This window comes from Callorhinus ursinus, unplaced genomic scaffold, assembly GCF_003265705.2.
Source record: "Callorhinus ursinus isolate GAN/ISIS: 27379988/994484 unplaced genomic scaffold, GSC_fseal_2.0 scaffold12, whole genome shotgun sequence".
NCBI classification, from domain to species: domain Eukaryota; kingdom Metazoa; phylum Chordata; class Mammalia; order Carnivora; family Otariidae; genus Callorhinus; species Callorhinus ursinus.
Window position 1 is genome coordinate 9,613,540 of NW_027397074.1, and position 22,946 is coordinate 9,636,485.

At 35.6% G+C, this 22,946-nt stretch overlaps 1 pseudogene; it reads right to left on the minus strand.

Annotated features, from left to right (window-relative positions):
• Positions 1-18,066: 18,066 nt before the first annotated feature.
• Positions 18,067-20,399, minus strand: LOC112825234 (zinc finger CCCH domain-containing protein 14-like; annotated as a pseudogene).
• Positions 20,400-22,946: the final 2,547 nt, after the last annotated feature.

Here is a 22,946-nt window from a genome sequence, read left to right on the forward strand (position 1 = left end):
CTTTTAGGGCTTTGTTAAAATGCAAATTTAGACTCCTATAGAAGAGTTTGGGGTTCTTTAAAACATTGCCATTCATTACTGGTTAATTAATAGTAATTATATTACTATTTCTGTGAAAATATTATACATTAGATATGAATATTATTAGACATTATCAATAATTATAATGCCTGACCTTCTAAGGCCAGAAAATATAGACAGAGATGAAAGAGGTTAAGTACCTATTCTCAGGAAAGGTATAGTCTCGTCTACACACAGAGAATAATGTGCAGAACACTACAGAGCAATATAATAAGATGGTAAATTACTTCTGAGTTCAGTATTTTTTTGTCAGCAACTAAAAATCTTCAGGACTAAATATGTACTTTTCTTTTGAAAAGAAAAAAAAAACTTCCTAATGTGATATCAGCAATTCTCATTTAATCATTAAAGCAAAACAAAACAAAAAAAGCCATTGTTTGCCTCCTAGACTATTAGTAACTCAGTGAAACTGGCAGATGCTGGAGGTCTTGGATCTTGCAGCTCAGAGGGAAGTCAGATTTTGAATTCCAGTTATCTGATTCTGACCCTAAGGGTTGGCTGCAGGAGCTGCCTCAGAGAGGTAGAAGAGAAAACAACCTCCCTTAGCTCAGAAAATCTCCACCCTTCTTCAGTGAGTCAAGATTTTTTGGGTGGATCTTTGGCAAATTAACCCAGAGCCATCAGTTAAAAGAGAACTTAAAAAGAACCTGTCCTTTCTAGATTATTATGTCTTAGCTGAAGCCATGGGAGAAAATAGAATAAAAATAAAGTATATTAAAGGAAAAATTAAGAAGTAGATGCTGCAATAGTTCAAATTTTAAGGAATACCAAACCCTATGTTTTAGTCCATAGTTCCTGCATTTGCCAACTCTCCAGTTTAATTTTTAATTAAGATAATGCATATGCATAATTTAAAAGTCAAATTGCTCTCTAGAGCTTAAGTTAAAAAAACAAAGGCCCTTAATGCCCCCACTTCCTTCCCAGTACCCAACTCCTTAAGTACTATTCTCTAGATTATGTTAAACTTTTTAGCTATTTCTTCTGGTCTCCACTTCCATATATCTATAAAATGCTGTAGCAGGCCTTGTGAGGCACAATATCACATCTCCTTGGCGCACCTGATGGACATTTCCATACATGTTCGCCAGTGTTCCACATCTAGCTACTCTGTTTCCACACAAAAAAGTCATTCACCGATGGGCTTGCACAATCATGAAATGCAGGAGTTAATTTCCATGGGACAATCTTCAAATAATGAAGGATGCAAATGGGGACTTAGGTGCCCCAGCCCCTTCATTTTCTGGTGGGTTAATTCTGTGGCAAGCTCTACATGATACCTCAGATGTTCACCCAAGGGATAGTGTCTCTCAGTTGCTCACAGTACTAACCAACTTGGTAACACAATCTTTATTGTCACTTAACTCTTCCTCATCTTACTTTTCCCATGTCCTCCCATTTTCTGAGATTGCCTTTCCAATAAACTATATACTTCTACCTCCTTGTCTCAAGTTTGGCTTTCAAAAGGAACCCAAACCAGAACAGCTGGTTCTTCATAGCCTACAAAGCAGTCCTTTAAGTTAGGATTTTGGAATTGGATCACTCACCAGTCATGGCAAGAAGGATAACATACCTGGTAAATGGAGTGGTGATAACCTCTGACATTCTTCAGTTTCACATTTCCTAAAGCTCTCATTTGGACTGAATTGGGATGAGATATAGGTGGAAGAAGCAGCACTGATTACACCAGTGATTCTCAAAGTACAACCAGTATTCCTGGTGGGTTGGGGGGGGTGGGGAGGAGCAAGATCCAAAACAGTTGAACCGTTTCAATGTAATAAACTTGGTATAGAACAACACTTCAGAATACAAAAAGAAATGAACATCTAACAAGGTAAAATTCACAATCTCTGGCATCCAGTAAGAATTATCAGACATTCAAAGATGAAGAAAAATACAACTCATAATAAAGAGAAAAATTAGTTATTTGAAACCGACTTGTAAATGAAACAGATGAAAGAAAAATATTCAAGGACAAAATGACAGTTATAAATGTATTCCACATGTTCTAGAAGCTAAAAGAAAAGTTAAACTTGTTAAATAGTTACATGGAAGATATATAGAAGACAAATCATTTCTAAAGGTGCAATTATAATGTCTGAAATTTTAAAATACACTGGATCAGATTAATGGCATATTAGAACATATTAGACATACAGAGGAGAAGATTAGTGAACTTGAAGTCATAGCAGTAGAAACTATCCAAAATGAAACACAAAGAGAAAAATGAATTTAAAAAAATTTTATTGGTGAACTGAGAATACTTTTAAGCATTTACTAATATATGTATAATTAGCATCCCCAAAGGAGAGGAAAAAGGAGAAAGCAGAAAACAGAGTAGACATAGTTGCAGAAACTTTTCCAAATTTGATAAGCTCACAGATCAAGATGCTCAGTTAATCCCATCTTTAATAAACATGAAGATATCTGCACCAAGGCACATAATAATGAAATTACTTAAAATCAGTGATAAAGAGAAAAACATAAAGCAGCAAGAGGAAAAAAAGAAGACCAATTACATGCTAAGGAGCAGAGGTAAGGATTTTATAGCAGATATCTTGTTGAAATCAATGCAAACATCTTTAAAGTACTAAAAGAAAAATAATGTTATTTTAGAATTCTAGACCCATTTCAAAAATGAAGGCAAAATAGTAATTTATATAAAAAAGGGTATCAAAAGGTAAAATAATTCAGCAGAAAACCTAAACTAAAATCAATGTTAAAGGAAAGTTTTTGGGTATAAGAAAAATGATACTAGTTGTAAATCTGGATCCACACAAAGGAAGAACTCTAGTAACTACCTGGGTAAATGTAGTCAACTTTTTTCTTAATTTTTAAACATCTTTTAAAAAATGGATTGTTTAAAATAATAACAATGCACTGTGGGGTTTTAACATGACAAAGGAAAATGTATGGTAATAATAGTATAAATGTTAGGATGGAAGAAATGAAGTGCACTCTTGCAAGCTTATTAGTACTGTTTGTATGTGGTACAGTATCATCTGAATGATTGTAATAAGTTAAAGTTGTATGTTATAAATCTTAAACCAATCACAAAAATAATAAAAATAGCATTAATGAACAAATAGTGGAGATAAATAGAACCAATTAAAATATTCATTAATCCAAAAGCAGGAAGTAAAAAGGGAATTAGAAAGCAAAGAATAATATGAGATAAATAAAAAAGAAATAGTAAGATGGTAGATTTAAAACATACTATATCAATAGTTGCATTTTATATATGGTCCAAATGCTCCTATTCAAAGGTAGATGTAGGATGGATTAAAAAAAAAATCTGACTTAACTGTATGCTTTTTACAATAAACCTAATTTAAATAACATCATTAAGTTCAAAGTGAAAAGATGGAGACAGATTTACTAACACTATTAAAGAAAGTGTAATAATATCAGACAAAGTGAATTTTATAGCAAAAAATAATACCATCGATATAAAGGGGTCCATTTTTAATGGTACAAGCCATTGAACAATGGTTCAATTTTTAAAGAGAATGTAATTCCAAATGTTGATACACCTAATAACGATGCTGCAAAATATACCAAGAAAAAAATATGACCACAAGAGTGATAGACAAATATATAAGTATAGTTGGTGATACCAACTACTCTGAACAGTTGATAGAACAAGTCAAGGAATAATCAGTACTGATACAGAGTCTTGAAAAACATTATTAAACAACTTGAATTAATTGGCATTTATAGAACCTCCACTTCAAACAGAATGCACATTTTTTTCAATTGCATACAGAACATTTACCAAGATGCATATCCTGGGCCTTAAAATGAGTCTAAATTAATTTAAAGTAATTTAAGTAATAAAACATGCTGTGTGATCACAATGGAATTATCTTACAAATCAATAGGAAAGATCTGGAAAACCACCCAAATTTGGAAACTAAAAAAACATACTGTGTTAATACTGTGGGCCAAAGAAGAATTCAAAAGGGATAATAGAAAGTATTTTGAAGTAAATGAGAATGAAAATACAAAATATCAAAATTTATGGGATAAGACTAAAGTAGTATTTGGGGAAATTTTATGGCACCAGATCATATGGAGAAGAAAATGAAGGTCTCAGAACAGTGACTTTAGCTTCTGCCTTAACTAAGAGGTCAGAAAAAGAAGAATAAATTAAACACAAAGTGAAAGGAAGGAAATAAAAATGAGTGGAAAACAGAAAAAAAAAATAGAGAAAAATCAAGGAAACCAAAAGCTGTTTCTTTGAGATCAATAATATTAATAAACCCTTAGTCAGGTGGCTAGACTGATAAAGGAAAAATATTGGGAGAATACACAGATTACCAATATGAAGAATGAGGATAATGGCATCACTACAGATTTTAGAGATATTAAAAGAATAAGAAGGGATATTAAGAATAACTTTTTGTCGCTAAATCTAACTTAGACAAAATTAAGAAATTGCTAGAAATATACAAACTAATAGAGCTCTCTGAAGTGATAACCTGAATATCCTTACTTCTTTTTAAGAAATGAATTTGAAGTTAAAACACATCCCCCAAAGAAAACTGCAGGCTCAGATGGTTTCACCGAGGAATTCTACGTTTGAGGAAGAAATATTGCCAATTCTACACTATGTCTTCCCAAAAGTTGAAGAGGAAGGTCTACTTTGCAACTTATATGGATCTCAACACTACTCTGAAACCAAACCCAGGCGAATACATTAGGAAAAAACAAAACAAAACAAAAATAGAACTACTTCTCATTAATTTAGACAAAACACTTATTAACACAATTTTATCAAATTCAGTAAAGTTCTAGAAATGGAAAAAAGGAGCCCAACAAGATCATTTTTTTAATCCACTTCTTTCCATGGACAGTTTTAACTCACGAATTTACCACAATGGGATTAATAGATTGCTTTTTTGCTTGAGTTAGTTTTAATTGGGTTTATTTCACTTATAAATAAAAATATCCCAATTATGTATATATAAGGATAATTAAATAAACACATAGAAACATGTAATCTTCTGATTGTTAAAAAGACAGTTATGATGTATTGTTCTATTAAAATGATATTTTACAGATAGAAAAATAGAATACATTAAATAAAGTAAAAGAAGCCTATGAGATAATAAGACAACAGGGACAAGCAAATAGCAACAGGGATAAACCTACCAAACTATGTGCAGGACTTTTTTGGAGAACTAATTTATATTTCTGTTGAATGTTGTCAATATTTTTATGATGTTAATTTTCTTTGGAATATATTGAGTTAAGGCAATTCCAATGAAAATACAAATATTTTACAGAAAGTAAGCTTGATGAATTTTTTTCTGAAAAACATAAAAAAGAATAAGTGTTTAAGAAAATTCAAGAAAATCCTAAAGAAAAATAATAGGGGTACATTTATACCACAAATTAAAATGTGACACATTTTTTTTCAAGTATCAAAGATTTCTGTTTTTGTTTTTTTAATACTTCACTCAATGTGGACAGTGTTCTGTAGAGTGGTGCTATTAATGCTGTCTTAATGATACCAGTATGTCACCACTTTGGAAGCATCCTATAAAAATCTTTATGAAGTCTTTAGTTATCTAATATTTCATTAACTGAAAGACTATATGTAACATATAAATAAGTTGTGAAGGATAATAATGAAATATACACCCATGAAACAAGTACTCAATTTTAGAGCTAATAAGCCATTGTTACTAGTATTCTAAGTTCTTATATGATCCTCCTATTTAACCCATCCTTGCACCCACCTCTCTAGCAATGCTGTTTTTTTGTTTCTAGTTAAGAGTTTGTTTCTTGGTTTGCCTCTCTTTTTCCCCGTATGTTCATCTGTCTTGTTCCTTAAATTCCACATGAGTGAAATCATATGGTATTTGTCTTTCTCAGACTGACTTATTTTGCTTAGCATAATACTCTCTAGTTCCATCTATGTTGTTGCAAATGGCAAGATTTCATTCTTTTTTATGGCTGAGTAATATTCCTTTCTCTCTCTGTGTGTGTGTGTGTGTGTGTGTGTGTGTGTGTGTGTGTGTGTGTACATTATATGATCCTCCTATATCCTATACCCTTGTCTCCATGCTATTCCTTTCAAGGATTTAAATTTTAGATTATTCCCTATTATGTCTCATTTTAAAAAATGAGGTTTGGGAATGCCTGGGTGGCTCAGTCGATTAAGCATCTGCTTTTGGCTCAGGTCATGATCCAGGATCCTGGGATCGAGTCCCGTATTGGGCTCCTTGCTCAGCTGGGAGCCTGCTTCTCCCTCTGCCACCTCTCCCCCTGCTTGTGCTCACTATCTCTCTCTCTGACAAATAAATAAATAAAATCTTTTAAAAAAATAAGGTTTACCAAAATAGGAATATGTTCCTAAACATATGTTATTTAGTTTATTTAGAATAATAATTCATGGGAAGCCCTATATAGTCTGAAGTCAGTAACAAGAGATTTTAGAGAAAATAAGTTTGGGGAACATGAACTAAAATTTTCATTGCTTATAGTGGATTGAGTAGTGGACTCTCAAAAGATATGCCCACATCTTAGTTTCTAGAACCTGTAAATGTTACCTTATTTGGAACAAGAATCTTTGTAGATATACCTAAGGATCTTGAGATGGCAAGATCATCTTGGATTATCCATGTGGACCCTAAATCCAGTGCTAAGAATTCTTGTAAGAGTGAAACAGAGGGAGACTACACAGACACAGAAGAAGAGGCCACATGACTACTGAGGCAGAGGTTGGAGGGATATGGTTATAAACCAAGGAATGCCTGGAGCCACCGGAAGCTGGAAGAGGAAGGAAGGAAATGAATTCATCCTTAAAGCCTCTGGAGGAAGTGTGGCCTTGCTGAATTTCAGACTTAGAGCCTAAAGAACTGTGAGAGAATACATTCCTGTTGTTTTAAGCCATCAAATTTGTGGTATTTTTTTCCGGCAGCCTCAGAAAGCTAAACTTTTTTATATGTATTTCTATTTTGTCCAAAATTTCTATAATCAATTTACTTATGATAATTTTGATAATAACATAAATAATATGTATTTTTAAATAATAAAAAATTTAAGTGACATTTAAGAAGACCCCATAATGGCAAATATGTTATGCTAGTTTTTTTTTCCCCCTACCTGTGGAGAATGTGGAACCATAAACACTCAGAAATTCTAATGAGAAATGCAAGGAAGACAATCTGAAACTGTTCTGGAAATTAACACAAGGAGCTCATACAGCTTTTTATCTCCAAGTAGAGTCACAGCTTAGCAAGGAATGACATAGTTTATAGTGCAACCAAGAGCACAAAAGGAAGTTGATACAACAGCAAATGGAAATTTAAGGGTCTGGGGAGAGCAGTCTCAAAACCTGGTATTAATCTGATTTTTCTTGACTTTAAGAATGATTTAGAGAGAGTTTTACTCAGCCTGAGAAGATCTCAAAATTAAAATACAGAGATTTAGAATCATTGAAAAAAGTCTGAGTGGAGCCTAACTTTAGCTAGTTTATACTTTGTTCTAAATTGTTTATTTAGCTAATACTTAAGTAAGTGATTAGATACTCTACTTTGATTGTTTTACTTTGCTGTTCTAATATAAAATTCCATTTGTATAGGAAAAGCCCAAATAAGGTTGAAAGATTTGAAACGTGAAACCAAAGCCAAAGAATCCCCATGCATTTGTTGGCTGCAAACCAAAATCTAGGTCAATAATCTATGAAGTAATAGCCTCTGGAGCGCTGGCTTTACAAATTAAAGTCAGTTGTTGGTAAACATCACCAACTCAGAGATGTAGTCACTATCCGTTGGATGACAGAAATATAGTAAAACAGAGACTGTAGTTTTCTTATTTTACAACTGCACTGTGACACATTGCATATAAGTGTGATTTTGATAAAGAATTTCAGAGAAAAAAAAGCTGTAGGCTACTTTATTAACCTAGCTAGCATTCATTTACCTTATGAAAAATGCATGGAAATTATAATACACAAGCAAACTCTAAGGTAGATTTATTTAAGTTGATTAATTTCTAGATGAACTCAGTTTTAAAATTTTTTCACGTGCAATATTTCTCCTATCTTTTCATATTGTCTTCAACATTAAGCTAAACTGCCTTCATTTATGTAAGTCAGGCATGTGTGAAGTGTGATAGAGACCATCTATTTTTGTTCAGAGAGCTATTTTTGATCCTCAGTCTTGTGTAAGGCATCTTATTTTATTATACATCCAGTAAAGGATACATGATGACAAATTTTCAGTTATATCCATTTCTCCCTATTGAGTTTCATACTCAGATTCCATTTATTTGCATATGTGTTAAATAGAAGCTAATTAAAGCAACTATAAGAAACTATTTAGATATTTTACTTCATTTCAGATTTTTATTTCATACCTCCTACTTGTTGACAATAGCCTCCAGATGGGAATGTACATGTGTAATCTGGAAATTAGCTATCATCACTACCTCTAAAGGTTTAATTCACATTGTATGCATTTCTTTCCCCACATCTCTGAAAAATCCCAAGAGGACTTTACATCATCATAGTCCCTTCTGGCTCTATTTTTCTACTTCTGCTTAATTAGCTTAGTTTATAGATTTTCTTGCTTTCCCCCATATGCAGTTCTTATTTGGCCTCACATGGACCCAGCTGTGGAACTCAGACCATTTTCTTAATGTCCACAAAGATAACCTCTCTCACTCAAAACTGTGCTTGTGCATAGGCTTTATGCATGATTCAGTGGAAGGGAGAAGAGAGGTGTTACACACAGAAACACAAACAACTTTGTAATGAGAATTGAACATCCTGTCCCACAGCAATGGAGACTTTTTCCCCCACCATTTTTTTCTGACTACCTAGTGCCATGTAACCAATTTGTGTCTCTCACTCTCTTTTTTTTCTGTATCACCTCTCTTCTCCCCATTCCTCAACCCTTTTCAGCCAACCAAGTACATTCATGTCTGGACGTAAAAGGATGGCTTGATTTTGGAGCTCTTTTTTTAAGTCATTGGACTGGCAAAAAAAAGGGTAGATAGAGACTATACTATGACAGAGGGAAATCAACATTTCAAAGCAGAAAAGAGAGTGGTGTCAGCAAAGGAGACAAAAAGTAAATATTTATGTGGGAGGAAACCTAGTAGAGTGTGGAATTGTAGAAATCAATTTATATAAAATTATTCAAAAAAGGAATTATCAACAGTATCAAATGGTAGTGGTAGTTTAAGAAAAGAAATGAGAATTGACAATTCAATATGGCATGAAAAAGGTCATTAATAGCTTCATCAAGACCAGTTTTAGGAAAATGTTTTGAATGAAACTTTAGGATTAGACAGATGAGAAACTTAGAGGTGAGACATTGGGGTAAGAAGTATAGAGAACTCCTTTAAGAGCCCTGTTCTAGTGCAGTTGTAATTAGAGGCTTTAACAGGATGATATGGGATCTCTGGGACTCCTCTTAAGATAGGAAAATTTCTGAATGATCCTTTTTCTATTTCTAGTCTCTACCATAAAAGGATCAATTTGATCTAAGATATGGCTTCTCAAGAAATTTGTGTTTAAGTTCCTTGCATTATTGGTATCTGTGTCTGCTGTGCTTTGGAATAGAGTCCAAGATTCTAAAATGACTTTGGATCTTACTCAAGACATCACTTATCCAAGAAATTCAGGATAAAAGCCATGTAGACTGGTGGTAATGATAGACCAGGGAAGGAAAATCTATGGTACTAGCAAAAGAATAATTAGGTAAGATATGAGCTATAGCTCAGGGTTGGGGTTGGTTTTAGATAGAAGCTGAGAGAGTCTATCTGTTTTGACCAGAAAGAAAGGCAAAATAACATTGCAATAGACACAGACAAGTTTATAGATAGTGATACGGGATATTTCTTATTTGATCATCTATATTTTTCAATAAGATAAGAACAAATGCTATTGTTGAGTTGGGAGATGGGAGATAGGATGTTTTACACATAGCTTGCTATAGTATAAATTGTTAGCAGCAATTTACCTGAATATCCCCCTCAACAGTGTTAGTCATTCCAGATGATTTTTCAAAATTGTAACTTGCTGTCAGTTAAATTTGCATGTCTTTGATAATATGCAAGTGAATTTATATATATTTTAAACGGGGACCTATAATATTAAAAAAAAGTTCACTTGCAGACGCTGTGGCTGAGCAAGGAGCTTGACTAGGGGCTCCCATCTCATAACCCTGAGATTATGACCTGAGCCAAAATCAAGAGTCAGATGCTCAACGGACTGAGTCACTCAGTTGCCCCTAGAAATACATTCTCAATATCATGATGTGTTCTCCTATCTCCACTCCGTAATATTCACAGAATTAATAAAACTAGTCACATAACAAAAAAGCAAACTCATAACTAGTTTTCCAATCTACATAGTTAATGGAAACTGGATTTATTTCCCCTCTAATTTTTGTGTTACTGTTTTCTTTAGACATTGGAACAAAGATCAGTAAAAAGAGGAATTTAAACCTGAATAAATGTAGTTTTTCCACTTCTGTCATTATTTACTGTTTCAGTAAAGGATTTCCATGGTGTCTTACAAATCAATTCCCTGAAGATGAAGTTATAAAATTTAGATTGCATGAATACTACCAGAGGTTAAATCTCTCATGGTGAGGTGGTTAGCTGAGGTATACACTGCCAAAGATGAAGTTTGTGAGTTTGAAATTAAGTGTGGTTTGCCAGAGATAATATTGCTGAAAGTAGCTTTGCCAAAATATTTTTAATGTTAAAGTTAAGGTGTGTTCTCACTTAAGATACAGTTACTTAGGTATATAAACTTTGCAATTCAAGATTTCAAGGTTCAATTATGATTTACTAACTGCATTCTTACCTGGACTGCAAGGGATAAGTTTAACCTTTGCATTGGTTTTAAGGGATTTAAATGAAATAATTGATGGAACATTCTCAACTGTATTAGAAATGGATTATTAATGCATCTATTCTTTAATATCCTGAATGAAAATAATTTTCCATAACAATTTTCTTTTTAAAACAGAACACAAATACATCATGTAAACATACGTGTATATGTGTGTATTATACCTCTGCCCAAAGTGGTCTTAGACTTTTGCTTGTGAGTTTGTTATTGATTAATAAGATTCTTGATCTAATATCTAGCCATATTTGCAACCTTTAAGTCTCAGTGTCTTTCCTTTAATTTTCACCTTCATATTGATCCAATTACCAAGCCCTACAAATTAATCTTTCTTAATATTTTTCATTTATTTATTCCCACCTATCTTAGTCCAAGTGTGTTGTTTCTTACTCCAGAGTTACTGACACAGCCTCCTGCAGCACTCTTCCCTCTTAGACCTGGTCATGCAGCTGTACTTCTTTTCTCAGTCTCCTGTGTGACTAGGTGTGCCATACAACTGACTGGTAGCCATTCCGATGTAAGTGGAAGTGACATGCGTGACTTACAGCTAATGTTCTTTTTGTACTTTGCTGTAGTGTGTGGATGCTCTAAGGTGGGAAAAAAGTTTGACAACTCAACTTTGAATATAAAACTCTATTATGATTCAGTGGTAACTCATTTTGATTATCTCATCAAATACATTATTTTATCAACTTTAGATTTATTTCCCCACAAAATTCTCTAAAGTAAATATGTATATATTACCAAATACTTTCATGACATTAAAATTAAAAATTGGCATAGAAGTTAAAGGTTATGTTAACAGAATAAATAATATTGCCATTTATTTTGTTTCTCTAGATTCCAAGGAGGTTCTGATTCTTTGATTAAGGGTACATTTTTTCTTCTTTATTTTTCCATGGTAAAACTGAGTTCATTCTAAGTTATATCTGAGGGGGAAAACAAATATAAAACAATGCTTTCAGAATGTGATTTCCCAGATATGTGGTAAAACCTGAAGCAAATCCAGATTTTACTTTGTCTTCTATATACACAATTACAGAGTGTTCAGCATCACAATTTAGAAACAGTATCAGACAGCATGACCATAAACAGCATACATGGCTCAGCTTTAGAGTTCTCAGAGACACTTGGTAGGTCAGTAACTAGATGATTCTAGAGGCTCTTTTGTCCTATTTGTAAACAATACCATAAAACTCAGTCTCTCTGTCCTTTGGTAGCCACTAGTATTAGTCCAGTAGGGTATGGTCTTTGTCCTTTTTGAAGTGGCTCAGGTTCATTCCTCAGTCTTTCTTAGCCACTCCTCTTCTGTCTTTCCCCCATAATCCTGGGATGGAGCACCACATCGGGCTCCCTGCTCAGCGGGGAGCCTGTTTCTCCCTCTGCTGCTCCCCCTGCTTGTGCTCTCTCTCTGTCAGATAAATAAATAAACAAACAAATAAATAAATAAACACAGATTAAATCCAAAAGTCAAATTGCATAAATTGGTCTTCTCAATTATCTTTAGTCATCTAATTAAGCTTTATTCTATTTAAAAATTACAAATTTTGATGTATCTAGCTATCTATAGTTAACATTTGTTAAGGATCAACTCTGCCAGCCACTCAGCCATTTACATATTTTATTTTAGGTATTATTCAACAACAGTATAAATTAGGTACTACTTTGATTCCCATAACACCGATGAGGAAAATAAGACAGAGATTACTTCACTTGTTAAAATTTATTCAGTCAGTTGTTGGTACAGCCAAGTTTACTAGAAGCAACTATCATGAACATATCCTCATCCAGTTACTGTGAGTTTACTTTATAGAATGTGCTTTCAGTGAATAATTTCTTTGGAAAAATAAAATTCCATCAATGAAACAGTAAATTCTTCTTATGAGAAAGATTAAATTATAATTTTAGAGCAGTTGCTTTCCAATTCCAGCTAAAAATCCATGTTATGCTTGTGAAATAGCATGTGTGTATCATTATCTTATTATAAACTCATTTGTGGTCATTAAAAACATACTGTATAATAAAGCATGTATAATTGCTCCTTCAAACCTTGTGTTAATGTAATGAATTAAAAATATACCTTAAATAATTTTAAAATTAGAACAATATTTTTCCACTACTTTAATTAACAAGAACCTATATTTAATTTTGTATAAAATTACATCCATTTATTATACAGTAAAATGTCTTTACTTCTAGTTCTAATGTGCATAGAAATGTGCATAGAAATCATATATATATATATATTATGTGATTATATAAATGTTATTACCATTTTTTAGATGTATCCATCTAAATTTTTCAAAATCACATAATTAGGACACACAAGATGATTACTAGGCTGTGTTCTGACCATTCTGTGCAGATTTCTAACATGAAAAATAATATTACTTTTTTTAAAAAAGATTTTATTTATTTGACAGAGAGAGAGACAGCAAGAGAGGGAACACAAGCAAAGGGAGTGGGGCAGGCTTCCCGCTGAGCAGGGAGCCCGATGTGGGGCTCAATCCCAGGACCCTGGGATCATGAACTGAGCCGAAGGCAGACACTTAATGACTGAGCCACCCAGGCGCCCAAAAAATAATATTACTTTTACTTAGCAATATTTCTTTATAAAAAACAGGCTAGAAGTAATAATTTGCTATATAGTCATTCATACTCAAATGAGAATAGCAGTGTATAATGGCATTATGTATAAACTGATAAAAGAACCACCAAGGACACCCCCTTTCAATTATGCTTAATGGAAGGTTTCATACTTTTTCTTTAACATAGTTTCATTCCTGAACAATAAACCAAGAGATTCCTTACATGGAATATGATTAAGATTAGCGAATGGCACCACCTTTTTTGGAGGGGTAATTCCCTTGTGATTTGTAACCAAATAGGAAACAAAATTTCAGCTTCTAGATTTTACCATTATCTTAATTCATATGACTATCCATTCAAAAAATACCTGTTAGTAAAGTTAGGCTACTTCCTTCTGGAAGCTCATGTCTCTATATCTATTTATGTTTTTAGGAGGACTGAAGACTGCTTTTCAAAAAGATTTACATTTATCTTTCTAAATACTATATACATTGTCATTATTATTTTGTTACACTTTATTTATTTATTTACTAAAGTATAGTCTGACACACAATGTTACATTAGTTTCAGGTGTACAACATAGTGGTTACATAAGTCTATATGTTATGTCATGCTCACCACAAGTGTAGCTACGGTCACCATACAATACTATTATTTTTTAATATTTATTTATTTATTTGAGAGAGAGAGTGCATGCTTTCATGTGAGCAGGGGGAGGGTAGAGGGAAAGAGAGATAATCTCCAGGAAACTCCCCACTGAGTACAGAGCCGGTGGAGCTCGATCCCAGGACTCAGATCGTGACCTGAAGTAAAATCAAGAGTCTGATGCTTAATGACTGAGCCACCTAGGTGTCCCTATATGATGCTATTATTTTTAAGGCAGTAACTTAACATTTCAACTATCTTTTTTTGCTTCTCAATTATGATTAAATCCTTTCTCAAGGGGTATTTTTCACCTGCATATCACTATCACTTAGCACAGTGTCTTGAATATATAATCACTCAGTATTTATAGGATTAACTCATTAATTAAATACACCACCCATTATTACAATGCTGAGTATAAAGTAGGCCCTTGATGGATAGCTGAAAATTAACTTATTAAGATGTTCATTTTTATATGAAAAGTGAATGTTCATATAACATGTAGGACAGGGGCACCTGGGTGGCTCAGTCATTAAGCATCTGCCTTTGGCTCAGATCATGATCCTAGAGTCCTGGGATCGAGCCCCGCATCGGGCTCCCTGCTCAGCAGGAGGCCTGCTTCTCCCTCTCCCACTCCCGCTGCTTGTGTTCCCTCTCTCGCTGTGTCTCTCTCTGTCAAATAAATAAATAAAATCTTTACAAACAAAAAAACATGTAGGACAGTTCAACTTCATTTTTGCCTCCAGTGTTACACAGATTAAATCCTCTTATATGCATGATCTGAAGAACTCTAATGTAAACTTATGTAAAATTCCGTTGATATTTTGATGTATGGTCTTCTATACATTAAAGAACCAACAGGATGTATTATTACTTAATGTACCTCAAAACATGATCCCTTTGTAGTAAGAAATTGATTTTGTGGTGACTTGCAGATACACTTGATTTCTTTTATGCCCTTCTGCACGGTCGAACTATCTCAGTCTTTTGTAATCTACTCCTTTATACCTAATTGACAGATGAAGTGAGAGCTCTTAAATATGTCTATGTTCTACAGAATACTCTTGCCCTGTATATTTATATATTTACAGATAGTGTTCAGATGGTACAGGAGTTACCATAGGCCAGAAGCAAAGAAAGTAAAATAAAACAGAGAGAGACAGACAGGTGCAAGGATGGGAGGGGAGCGAAGGAGAAAAGAGGAGAGGGGAGGGAAGAAAGAAAAGAGGAAAGAGGGAAGGGAGGGAGAGAGGGAGGGAGGAAGAAAAAATGGGCTCTCAAATGTGTATTCATTTGTACTGGAGACATATTTCTCCTCTACAAACCAGTTTGGGCAGGGCTGATCCAATCCAACAGAAAACTAGTTTCTTTTCTCCATCTCTCTCTTTTTTTTTTTTTACACAATAGTATATATTTTTTTTATTTTTTCTATTTAATTTTTTATTGTTATGTTAATCACCATATATTACATCATTAGTTTTTGGTGCAGTGTTCCATGATTCATTGTTTGTTCATAACACCCAGTGCTCCACGCAGAACGTGCCCTCCTCAATACCCATCACCAGGCTAACCCATCCCCCTATGCCCCTCCCCTCTAGAACCCTCAGTTTGTTTTTCAGAGTCCATCATCTCTCATGGTTCGTCTCCCCCTCTGACATAATCCCCTTTTCTTCCTCCATCTCTCTTAAAGAAACTTTCAAATCACGACAAAAGTCAGAACAAAAGAAGAACACAGTTTTAAGAAGATCAAGTTATCTCATCTTGTTTATAAGAAATATCTATCCCAGACTTTCTCTTACATAAGTCAGGGATCCTCTGTTGCCTTTGACATTCTTAAAAAGATGTAGGGATGATATTTCAGTAAGGGTTTATGTTGGATTTGAATGAGTATTACTTTTCATAGAAACATGAGTTAAGATGCATAGGTGTTCTCATGCCTTCAAAATTTCACACTGGTGTATAGCAAGTACAAGAAATTGATCACAGAATCCTGAAATATATGTGCTTGCTTAAATATTCATTTGTTAAGTGTCCATTTATAAATAAGCTCCTTGTAGGGAAATTGCCAGGAAATAAGAATACAAATATGCATGGACAGTGTTTTGTCTTCAAAAGCTTATGGTTCAGAGAGAGAGAGAGAGAGAGAGGCAAACCATAAGAAATTCTTAATTATAAAGAATGAACTGAGGGCTGATGGAGGGGAGGTGGGTAGGGGGATGGGCTAAATGGATGGCAGGTATTAAGGAGGGTACTTGTGTTTCTACTGAAACCAATATTACACTATATGTTAACTAAGTAGAATTTAAATAAAAACTTAAAACAAAAAACAAAACAAAACAAAAGCTTACAGTTCAGTGGGGGAAATGCAGACAATTAAATACATCATGATTCATTTTATATTAATTGCTTCAGAAACAGAAACAAGGTACTATGAAAACACGTAGAATTGACATTTATCATTTGAGGCACCTAATTCACACTTATGACTTGGAAGGTTTTTTGGAGGAAATGCCACCTGAGATAGATTCTTTAGGCTAAGGAGGAATTAGCCAGGCAGAGAGGAAGAGCTCTCAGGCTGAGAAAACCAAACCAAACCAAACCAAAAAAAAAAAAAAATCCAAAAAACATGCATGGTGGGACCAGAGAGTAGAAATATTTCATCATGGTTGAGAACAGATGATGACACAATATTTATAATACATTAAGGAGATTGTTCTTTATTCTGAATAGTATTTAGTGCTATAGCTTATTTATATTTGCATTTTAAAACAATCACTCTTTGATAAGAGTAGAAATTTTCTAAAGGGCATTAAGAGTGGGATATAACAGTATCAATTAAGATATTATTCGTAGTAATTAAGGTAAAAAAATGTATCCTGGATATAAGCCTCTTTTCTTTTTGAGAGAGAGAGAGAGAGAGAATGCATATGATCAGGAGTGGGTGTTGGGAGCAAAGGGAGAGGGAGAATCTTAAGCAGCTCCATGCCCAGCATGGAGCCCAACTTGGGACTTATTCTCAAGACCCTGAGATCATGACCAGAGCCGAAATCAGGAGTCTGTTGCTTAACTGACTGAGCCACCCAGGAGTCCCTTGGATAAGAGCTTTTGAACAAATGGAACAGTGAGTGGGGGAAGCTGTTAAGAAAAATAAGTAAGATATAACTCCAAATTAAAGGATAGCTAAGGACATAGCAGTGGCACAAATATTTTAGAAGGAGATATTGCATCCCAGAAGATGATTTCTTTCTGAGGTACATTGAGTTTGGGTGGTGAAGGTAGTCATTATTTGAATAAGTAGTCATTATTAGACTAAATATTTCTGGCATTCAGGAATTAGAATGAAGCTGAGGATATTAATTTGAGTCATTAAAATATACAAGAGATAGTTCAAGCTATGTAAATGGATGAGAACAATTAGAAATCCTGGAATTTATAAGGAGTGGCTGAAGAAGAGAATTTAATAAAGGGAAATAAAAGTGGCCAGAGAGACAGAAGGAACCTGAACCTAACATCACAGAATGCAAAAAATAAAGAGCATGTTGCAGAGGGTAAATGAGACAAGACTGCGGAGTCAGATTTAGGAATAAGTCAATCATTAGAGGTTTTGGCAATCTTTTTTTCAAACATGCCTGAAATATTTTAATAGAATTTAGCTTTTCCTTAAATGGTCTTTTTATAGTCAAAACAAACAACAAAAAACACCCAATGTTAAAACCACTTAATAAACTTACAAACTTGAAAAATTAGACACTTCAGGTAGGCAATAAACTTAATATTATGAAAACAATATATTCTAAGTTTCAAAGATTTGACAAGTTCAGCAGAATAACTTTCATCAGTAGACAGTCACTCCATAATCTTCTGCCAAGTAGGACTGAGTGTCATTCACTGGTACGAGGTCGAATCCATTTCAAGGCATGTTGTGATGGCACAGTAATGGTGGGATGATAAAATGTGTAGTCAGGTCTTGTACACTGAGTGTCACATCTTCAGTGTTTTGATGACAGAAGGGAGATTCCATTTTCCTACAGGCGGGGAAATAACGGCACCGTTGACTACTAGAAGGTAGAAGGTGGCACTGGTGTTGCAATTGCTGGGTTTGGAGACAGTACTGGAATTCTTCTACTCATATGAGTGAAGGGACAATCTGGTTTAGTACATTTTTGTATCACATTTACAATTTGGATGAATGAACAAACATTTTTTTCAGCAAATTTACAATTGGGGAAGGCTTTGCAAGGTGAAACAGGATGATGGTAAGTACACTTATTCCCATTTTTACAGGAAGGCCAGTACTTGCAATGCTCCAGAAGTTTTTCTGGCTTCTGGACCACACTCAGTTCTCTCATCTCAACATTTGAAAAGCTACCATTTAGCTCATTGATCTGCCTGCTCATCAGCTGCAAGTGCTGTGGCTGGAGGAGACCTCTGAGTCCCTTGAGGCTGCAGTTTGGTTTACAGGCTTCACTCCTTCAAAACACATGTCCTCCTCTTGATCTGACACGTATCCTGGGGGACTGGGGAGAGCATCCAGTATTGGTATAAACTTGGGACTTGCAGGTTTATCTGGTGGTACAAGATCTTGTCTGCATAAGGTGTCCTGAAAGTACTCGAAGGGTACCTGCAGTCTTCATCCCCGACTCTTGGTTTGGTGCCACTACTATTTCCTTAGACAGCTTTGGCTTCTTCAGAATAAATGATCTTGTGTCTGCATGGACCGTGGATTCCATGTCATAGTAATCTTGACTGATCTACAGAGTTTCTGCCATTATTGGGTCAATATACAGTTGGGATAACAACTGCCTCTGTTGAGTTCCTTGGCTTTTTTCTATATTATCTCCCTTGTTTCCTCTTCTTTAATGGGGGCACTTATTCTGGGGGTCCTGCTTTGCCTCTGGACCATTTCTGCAGACAATTCGTCTTGAAAAGTTCGAGTTCTGGGAGCAACTGGAAGTGTCAGTTTCTGTGAGACTGTTGTTTTTGTTACAGATTCTTGAGCTTCGGAGATAGCCTTCAAAATTAGATTGTTAGCTTTATTTATTTATTTATTTATCTATTAAAAGATTTTATTTATTTATTTGAGACAGAGAGAATGAGAGAGAGAGAGAGCACATGAGAGGGGGGGAGGGTCAGAGGGAGAAGAAGATTCTCTGCGGAGCAGGGAGCCCAATGTGGGACTCGATCCAGGGACTCCTGGATCATGACCTGAGCCAAAGGCAGTTGCTTAACCAACTGAGCCACCCAGGTGCCCCTTGTTAGCTTATTTAGAAGGTGGAAGTGGAGGTCTCCTTTCAGGCTTTGCTGGCACTGACACATTGCTGAAGATGCATCCTGTATGAGACCCACAATCATCATCTTCCTCCTCCTCTTCTCCATCACGATGGAAATTTTTAACTTTAACAATTGAACTTACCACAGGCAACTTCCTTTCCTGAAAGTTTTCTTCTTCAATACTCATTTTTTTCTGAGTTGTTTCTGAAAAAGAGACTACAAGTCTCTTCTAAGCTATTAAGCACTTCCGTTTCACAAAAACATCCTGTTTCATATCCTTGGCTATTCTGTATATCAGGTTGCGTGGCTGCACGAATATTGTTTTGCTACTGCTGAAATTGCAACTTGTTTATATGAGCACCACTATCTGCATTTTGATTTGAAGGTGGTTGATAAATTTCAATAGAAGGGCAAGAAGAACCATATGTAAGTGTCACTGTAGGGTTTTTTCCTGAGATAAGGGATTCTGCACAAAATTGAGGTCTTCATCAATGAGATCATCTGGTTCTGGCTTAGTATCAATCACATCTTCAGAGGGTGCTGTCTCCCTCAGAGCCTTCACAGTTGACATTAATCAGGATGCAGCTCCATCATCATAAGTCTGTCTGACATTAGTGTTTTTCTGCTCCAGTGAACTGGAGAAACTCTGGAATCTCTTTTTTCCAGGTCCAGTGCTAGCAATCTCAAGGGGGTGGCACTGTAGCTTCATGCGTTCTCTCATCTCCCCGACTGAAACTGCTCTTGTTTGAAGACACGGTATTATCAAATATGTTGGTATCAGAAGACTTTAGACTGGAGGAGTCAGTTGTAACAGAGCAAAGTTTAATACACCATGAAGACATACGATGAATCGAATTGCGTTCCCTAGAAACAGGGACAGGTCGTTTGTCATTTGGTCCTGACTTTTCTTGTTGGCCACCATCGCCATAATGCAATCAGGAAACTCTTCATCAACATAAGCTCTTGCAATTTCCCGTTAATGGCACTCCGGATCTTCAACTGATCCGAGGCCAATTTCCATGGCTCCCGCGGGTGGTGGACTCAGCACTGCGCGGCGCTTTGCTTACCCAGAGCCCGGGCCGGCTCCCTGCCCGCAGCTCCACCACAGCAGCCTCCCGCCACCTGCGCGGCTCCGGGCAGCACGCTCCGTGTGACCCACCCCCACAGGCCCCGGCAAAAATATTTTTAGGATGATGGTGGAAAATCTAGTATAAACAGTAAGTACAGACTAATACAGCTAGAAATAGAGTAATAACTGAAAATATGTAGAGTTGAAGAAGGCTGTATGTTTTATTTTCTTATGTATTTTGCTTAATGGTTTATGATGGGATATGTTTGTACATGTTTGAAATCTAGTGTGAAAGAGCTGATAGAAAAGGATAGGGTGAAGTTATAGGAGAGAGAAAATAAGGAGTAACATCCAGGCGGTAAAGGCAGATACTGTTGCCATGTGCCCCTACTGTTTAATGGTTCTACTCAATAGGTCTCCATCTTTTTAAAAAAATATTTATTTATTTGTGAGAGAAGGAGGGGAGGGGAAGAGGGAGAAGGAGAGAGAGTCTTCAGCAGACTCAGCACTGAACATGGAGCTCACTCCAGGCTGGATCTCATGACCCTGAGGTAAACCTGAGCCGAAATCAGGAGTCTGGCACTCAACCCACTGGGCCACCCAGGTGCCCCAATATGTCTCCATCTTGATACAATATGAGTCTATGTAAAGAAAGCATAATGTGTGTTTTTTTTTTTTAAAGAGAAAAACACACAAAATCTATCCGATATTTCTGAGTGCATACACAGCTGCTATTTGAAAAGTAAAGGAATACCTAATCCTGTGAAAGCTTACTCAGAATCACACAATTTCAACAATCCTTTCAGTTTGTCTTGTATAACGTTACTCAGCTCTTCTCATGCTTTGATCTTAGATGATATCTGAATGTATTCCTGAAGAAGTTCAGGTACTTGATCTCTTAGTAGAGTTATGGAAAGTGACATTCATGCTGATCCTTGGGTCTGAGCTGTCTATTGTGTAAGCAGTGTTGGCCTCTTCTGCAGAAGTCCATGGTGGATGAACTCATAGTTTATTCACATTGCTCAGGCAATGGTACCAGGAAGTCCTGGGCATTTCTCTCCTGTTGTAGTTTCTACTTCGGTCTTGCTAGCTATGACCTCGGTCTCAGCTCCCCATCTCCAGCCTTTGCTGTGAGGGCATCACACTGTCCTTTGGAGGTCCTAAAGCCAGTTTTTCAGTCTCCAGAGTTCATGTCAACCAGGAGCTTAATGTGGCTTAACTAAGTTTATTTGCCACATATCTTTTCATTTTTCTTTCCTTTCAATTTAGGCAAGTCCTCCAAGTTGCTATATGCCAGGTTAGTAAAGAGTTAATTTTTGTTTTTGTTTTTGTTTTTCAGGCTCCAGAGGTGGATTGAAGTACTTTTTGCTTTTCAGTAGGTATTATTCTCAGTATTATCCTTATTATTTAACAAATCTCCCCAGTAATGAGTTTCAAAGACCCAGAGAAAATTAGCAGATTCATTTTCATTGCACTATCTTTGTTTCCTGTTTCTCTCTTTCCAGTGCTGTTAACTATAGTAAACCCTTCTTTCTGACTCTGTGTAAGCCTTAAATGAGAGGAGATATCCTTTTTTTCCCTGTGAATGAATGCTAAGAGATGGGTCCTCCAGGCTTGTGCTTGATATGATAAATAAGGAGATAAAAAATAGCTAGGAAATCTTTTCTACTGACTTGCCAAGAGATCTGGTACCAACCTTCTGGCCTGGATAGAGGCTGCAAAGAAACCAGGAGCACATGTAAAGCGTAAGCACCAGCTGACAGGTTATGAGCCTATTGGGATGTCCAGGGCAAAACAATGCTGCAGACATAAGAACGGATGATGCATAAACCATATCTCAAACAGAAAATCAGGTGCAAGACTCAGAACAGAGCACCACTGCCTTGAAAATAACATCTGGTTTATTACCTAAAGCAAAAGGATAGTGAAGCAGCCAGCTGGGAAGGGTGGTAGGGTCAGCAGCCCAAATACATGAGTGAGCATGTCTTGAGAATTTACAGAGTCTGTGATTCTCAACCTTGGCTCCACATTAGAATCACCTGAGGGAGCTTTTATTGATCCAGGTGCCCAGGCAATGCTCTATTATATCAGAATCTCTAGTTATAGTACTCTTATTTTTTAAAACTCTCTAGGTGATTCCAATGTGCAGCCAAGTTTGAGAACCACTGCACCAAAGGAAGAAACATAAAAGGAGACTGGAAATCAGGATTTTGTGAAATTTGGGGCTATTATGCTATCCTAATCTCTTTTCAATGTGAACACAAATTTCTTGTAAACTTTAAGATGTTATCATGCCTAGTGTTTCTTTAAAGTTTATGTGTAGTTAACAGAATGGGCTTTTGTAAGGGTTCTCCAGTATTGCTCTAGACCAATCTAGTAAAGATTCCTTTCAATATTATTTTTCAGACTGTAGCATTGAAA